General features: G+C 47.6%; 1 long non-coding RNA gene across 1 annotated transcript in view; it reads right to left on the bottom strand.

The window, feature by feature from the left end:
• Positions 1-4,106: 4,106 nt before the first annotated feature.
• LOC117998728 overlaps positions 4,107-6,287 on the bottom strand; it is a 17,567-nt gene continuing 15,386 nt past the window's right edge. Inside the window, exon 5 of the long non-coding RNA XR_004676051.1 lies at positions 4,107-4,474. This is a non-coding gene — a long non-coding RNA (uncharacterized LOC117998728). The remainder of the gene's footprint in view (positions 4,475-6,287) is intronic.

Genomic DNA, 6,287 nt, shown 5'->3' with positions numbered 1-6,287 from the left:
TGATGGTGGTGATGATGATGGTGATGATGGTGATGGTGATGATGGTGATGGTAATGATGGTGATAGTGATGATCATGATGATCACGATGGTGATGGTGGTGATGGTGATGATCATGTTGATCATTACAGTGATGATGATGATGATGATGATGATGGTGATGGTGATGGTGATGGTGGTGATGGTGATGATGATGGTGATGATTGTGATGATGATGGTGGTGATGATGATGATGGTGATGACGGTGATGATGACGGTGATGATGGTGATGATGGTGGTGGTACTGGTGGTGGTAGAAGAAGAGGAAAAGAAGGAAGACTGGGAGCAGAGGAGGGACCAAGATGGGGAGAATGAAAAGAAGGAGGAAAGGAAGGAGCAGCTGGAGGCCACTATGTGTGGGTAATTTACATTCCTTAGCTCATGCAGTTGTTCTAGTTATGCTCTGAGGTCTACACCTAGGGCGACCACGCGTGCATTTATGACCAAGGAGATGTAGGTCAGAATTATGACTCATCTGAGGTCACCCTCTAGGCAATAGTCGAGCCAGCATTTGCCTTGTAATTTTTTTCTTGATACAAAGCCAACATTCGGGAGCGCCTGGGTGGCTCAGTAGGTTAAGTTGCCTTCGGCTCAGGTCATGATCCCAGGGTCCTGGAATTGAGTCCCACATCGGCTCCCTGCTTGGCGGGAAGCCTGCTTCTCCCTCTCCCACTCCCCCTGCTTGTGTTCCCTCTCTCACTATGTCTCTCTCTGTCAAATAAATAAATAAAATCTTTAAAAAACAAACAAACAAAAAAACAAAGCCAACATTCAAACACGCAACCTTGAAGATCTTTTTGGTTCCAAGCCTCCCCATAGCACCCAGCACAGTGCTTGGCACATAGGAGGTGATCGATAAATGTTATATAAATCAGAATTTATTTCTAAAAAGTATTGTTATCTCTCTAAGTTATGCTTTAGGAGTTGTTCCAAGGCCCGTGAGTCATTTCTTTGCAAGTCCAAGTGGTGAAGATTTCTTCCTTCCAGAATGTGCTGGTTATTAAGCTATCACCTCAGCCCAAAACCCACCCTTTCCTGTGATTCACTCTGTGGCACAGGGCCTGGGACCCTGCAAACCCATTTCTGTGCAGCCAGCTGCTGCCTCTGTGGCGAGTGGGCGCTAGAGAGAGACTGCAAGGTTGGAGGGGGAAGTGGGCCTTGCTCTTTTCCTTTTGGTTGCAATTCTCCTGAGCTGCATAAGCCTCACTTTTTCACCTTAGCAATGGCCCTGCATCTTGGTGGCAGCACTTGGTAACCACCTTCAATTTTTTCCAACACCCCCCAAAACCCATTGCATTCCCTCAATGCAAAGGGTAGTGTCCCCTCCTCAAGAGGTCCAGATCCCAGATCTGTGGGGTCCCCTCTCTGAACTTCTAGGTTCTAACACCTGTCCGAACAATTCCCTATAGCAAATTCTCTCTGTTAAAATAACTAATGTGCTTTCTTATTTGGGACTGGACCCTGGCTGATGCACAAGGTAAATTTGATTTTGGACTGTAACTACTGTTGGACCCAGGTCTTGGAAAAAAAAGAAGAAGAAGAAAAGGAAGAAGAAGAAGGAGAAGGAGAAGGAGAAGGAGAAGGAGAAGGAGAAGAAGAAGAAGAAGAAGAAGAAGAAGAAGAAGAAGAAGAAGAAGAAGAAGAAGAAGAAGAAAGAAGAATCAGGTTGTCTGATTTTTCCATTTTACATCAGAAATAAGGCTTCACGATGAAAAAATGAGATGGATGTTCTCATATGACTTACTGAGCTCTCTCCCACATCTTGGTTTTGGTTTTCTATTTTTACAACCTTGACAGGCAAGGGTGTGAGCATAATGAGCCTGGGAAGTCCAGTGTCCCAGTAGGCAATGGCCAGACCTCCCCTGGAGTCTGGATTTGACCCCTGCCAGCACCCTCCCCTCTGGCCTCAAGGACTGGGAAGGGGTCACTGCCATCCTTTTAATGTTCCCAATCGAGGCCCTGAACTCTTTCCTGCATTTATCCTTTGAGCAGTGGCATCAACCTGAAACTGTCAAAAGACTTTTAACTTTTAAAACCTAAGGGAGGACAGCTGAGAAGTAAACACAAAGAGGGCATGAGTTAAAGCAAGCCTGGCATAGCTCACCATCTAGAGTTCGGAACTTGCTTGCAGCCTGCCCCTCAAGAAAATCCAGAGAAAGGTTGTTTTTCCTCATTAACGAGCTCTTGGATGGTGTCCCCAGAGCCAGTGTCATTTGCCACCCACATCCAGGGATGTGATGAGGATGCTAATAATGGTAAGTTCATGTATTAACTCACTTAACCACCCTATGAGACAGATGCTATTCTTAGCCCCAACTGACAGATGACAAAACTGAGCCACAGAGAGGCTAAGTAACTTTCCCCATGTCACTCTGCTGGTATGTAGCAATCTGGGGTATGGATGCAAAGAGTCTAGATCCAGAGCCCCCCTCCTAGCCAAACTTCCAGTTCTTTTCTCTGGGATGTCCCTCTTTTCTGGGCAGGTCACTGTGCAGGGGCATGGCCTCACTCTTGCAAACTGCCATCGACTAAGAGCTTACCTCTTCACAAGGCAGCCTAGATTGTTGGAAAACTCCTCATATTGGGCTGGCATTTCCTTCTAGTCTCTTCCACCTTTTGTTCTTGGGATTTCCTTTTAAAGACACATAGAACGAATGAATCTACGTGTCACATAGAGTGAATCTATGTGTCTTTAAAACCAACATGAGTCTCTTTCTGAGTTTTCTCCTGTCACATTGTCTGGGATAATCCAGATCCACCGCCTCCAAGTGGCGTGACCTTGGATAGGTTACATAACCCCTCTTTGCCTCTGTATCCTCATCTGTGAAATGGGAATCATGAAAATGTATACCTCATTGGGTACTTTACACGTGAAGCCCCTGCAGCAGTGTTGAGCCTACTCTCGGTAAAGGTGGGCTCCTGGTTCTGTTCTGTAGCTTTAACACCCCCAGTCTTTCTGATGGGGATGATAGTGAACTTGCTCTGTACACGATGTGGTTCTATGGAATCAGCCATGCATTTTGTGACCCTGCCCTCTGTCTGTCCATCTCCACTGCCTCTCTCCTTAGAGCCTCTCAACCCTCCCCTGGATACATAGTCGGCCGGGTACCCAATCTGCCAGCTTCTAGTCTTGCCCTATTTCAACCCATCTTCCCCTTGGCTTCCATGCTGTTCTCAGTGAAACACAAATCTGATCTGGCACCTCCTCTGCTCAGATCCTCCCCGACTGCTCCTGAGCTGCTGGATAAAGCTCAGCCTCCTTAGTTTGACTTACAAGGTTCTCCTTGGTCTGTCCTCTGCTGACCTATCTGCCTCTCCTCTCCCGTCTCCCCTCCTGCTCCATTTTCAGCAAAATGAACCAACTCCCAGATCTCTGAGCCTCCCCTGACTTTGAGCCTACCTGCCTCGGGCCTGATACCCTGGGGCCTAGCACAGGGCCTGGTGCGCAGCAAGGGGACCGGTAAGCTCTGGTTGATGAATGGGCGGGTGGGATAGTGCATAAAGTGAGTGCTCTGTAAGCCAATGTGACATCCATGTCAGTTCATGGCATTATTTTTTCCAGGGGTCATATTCAAAATCTGTAACCACAACTGTCTGGTCTGCCAGTAGGGTCCTGCAGGCCTCCTGATGGACCAGGCATTAACCCTTTAGTTGATGGATTGTGAGGAGGTTTAGGGGGTCCAGGGGGATAGTGGGGGTGGGGCACAGGCTCCAAGGAGCAGTGCTTTTTTAACAGACCGGTTTGGAAGCATCTCAATATTTTAGCTGTGCCTGTTTCCACAGAAAGCTCCCTCCCCATCCCTGGGCCCTGTTTGCTTCCCTCTCCCTGGCTTCCCCTGGCCCTGTCCCACCCCCAGCCTATCACTATTTGGAGGCTTTTATTTTGAAGCCTGCTCAGGGTCCAGGTGACCCGTTTTTTCCAGAATTTGTCCACAGGGCTTGGAAAAGCTCCCTCCCCACATGGCACTGTGGACACCCATCTGGCCTGGTTCTTTAGCTTAAAGGTCCCTCACCCCGGGGCTGCCCACTCAGGATGAGGGCAGGGAGCTCTTAGCCTGTTCTTCTCATCTTTCCCGGCGCACATGACACAAACAGCAGGGGGTGGCATGGAAAATCATGATTTCACACCCGAGACCTTCATCCAGATCGGTTTGCAAATTGCATTAGCCTTTGAGACAAGAGTTTAGTACCCACATCAAAAAGTGAAGGGTGTTGCTTGCTCCTCAGGTGGCAAGGATGGAGCTCTTGGACTGGACAGGAGCTGGATGACATTGCACTGGCCTCTGGATGTGCCCATGGGTCAGGTAGGATGACTATCTCCAAAGGGTAGACCCCTCTGCTGTGTGTCTTCCTGTTCTTCATGGCCTGTGCTTTCCATCAGGTGGCACTCTGGGCCCCGGGCAATTCATTCTCCAATCCAAGCTACAAGTTCCTCATCTGGGAAAAGAGGCATAATGTAAAGAAAATTTAAAAAAAAAGCACATGGCCGTGTGGAAAAATGGAATGTCTGTCATGCTTCACTCCTGGAGGAGGTGGTAGCGGATGACTTCCTAGTTCAGGAAAATGCCTCGATTAATTTTAGGGTCATTAAAAAGGGGCAGCCTCCTGGGGCAGAGTCTGGATGGAAGATGTTTATGCACACACAAAGGGAGAAACCCCTCTGCAGAGAAAAGGTAGGTCGTTGGTGTCTTCTCCCTTCTGAGCACTTGCTGACATTATAGAGAAAAAATAGAAAAAAGCATGATCCCACAAAAACAGGGAATAGAAAGGAGGTATCAAGAAATGAGGGATTGCAATGCACTTTTGGAAGGGGCTTTGTCTGGAATGATGGTGCCATATTTAGAAAGGCCGAAGAGACTCAGCAGGCAGAGGGCACATGGGGAGAAGGAAACAGTGAGCCTCTAGAACCCCAGCAAGGTCCAGATGCAAGGGGAGTGGTGGAGGGGTTGATGGTGTGAGATGAGAGCTGGCGGCCAAGGGCTTACCCTTGAGCCTCCTACAAGAGGTTTACACTCTGGAGATGGCAGAGAGGAAACTCTCAGGACACCAAGGTTGCCGGCATGACAGAAGGCAGGGACAAGACATGGGGCTGAAAGCAGGGTATTTTTTTTTTTAAAGATTTTTTATTTATTGGGCGCCTGGGTGGCTCAGTTGGTTAAGCGACTGCCTTCGGCTCAGGTCATGATCCTGGAGTCCCAGGATCGAGTCCCGCATCGGGCTCCCTGCTCTGCAGGGAGTCTGCTTCTCCCTCTGACCCTCCCCCCTCTCCTGCTCTCTCTCTCTCATTCTCTCTCTCAAATAAATAAATAAAATCTTTTAAAAAAAGATTTTTTATTTATTTATTTGAGAGAGAGAGAGACAAAGATAGCGACAGAGGGCATGAGCGAGAAGAGCAAGCACGAGGTGGGAGGAGAGGGAGAAGCAGGCTCCCTGCTGAGCAGGGAGTTGGATGCGGGGCTCGATCCCAGGACCCTGGGATCATGACCTGAGCTGAAGGCAGATGCTTAACTGACTGAGCCACCCAGGTGCCCCTGAAAACAGGGTATTAATTGGAAGTCCGCATCCCAAATGGCCAGAACATCTTCCTGGTCCTCCCGCTCCCAAGGCACCCTAGCCTGTTCCTACATCCTAAGCAGAGACTGGCAGCTGCCAGACAAGTTACTGGAGAATTTCCTAGAGAAAAAGTCTCATGCCTGCTATCATAATAGGAGTTCCCAACAATATCAGTCTTTTCTGTCCCAACACTGAAATGGACACCTGTCAAGCCATAAGCCTCACCTGCACTTGCAGAGCTTCCGATCAGCCTTTTTAGTACATTTAATATTTAGTGTTAAATGTTCGTGAATAACCCAAGAATATTAGACACATAAGGAAAGCTGCCAATGTGAAACAGACACACCAAACAAAAAAGATAAAAGAAGAGCCTGGAAGAAACTCTGTCCCTCTAGATTGGACTCAAGAATGAATCATCTGGATCAGAATGACTCCAGTCAAGCCACAGATGTATGAGCAAAAAAAAAAAAACTTGCTATTGTTTTGCACCACTGGAGATTTCTGAGGTTGTTTGTTACACAGCAAAAGCTGACTGATACAATCCATAAACAAGAATAGGAGGCTATGACAACTGAATAATCATAAAACAAGAGAGAGGTCTTGGAAATTTAATATAAGGTAGCCAAAATAGGGATTTCAGTAGCAGATTTGAAAAGTATGTCACAGAAATATTTTCTAGGATATGACAGGAAGAAAT

The sequence above is a fragment of the Mirounga leonina genome, unplaced genomic scaffold (assembly GCF_011800145.1).
Source record: "Mirounga leonina isolate KUSES-001 unplaced genomic scaffold, KU_Mleo_1.0 Mir_418, whole genome shotgun sequence".
Classification (NCBI taxonomy): Eukaryota; Metazoa; Chordata; class Mammalia; order Carnivora; family Phocidae; genus Mirounga; species Mirounga leonina.
The sequence above is the reverse complement of the archived record's forward strand: the minus strand, read 5'-3'. Positions and strand labels throughout refer to the sequence as shown.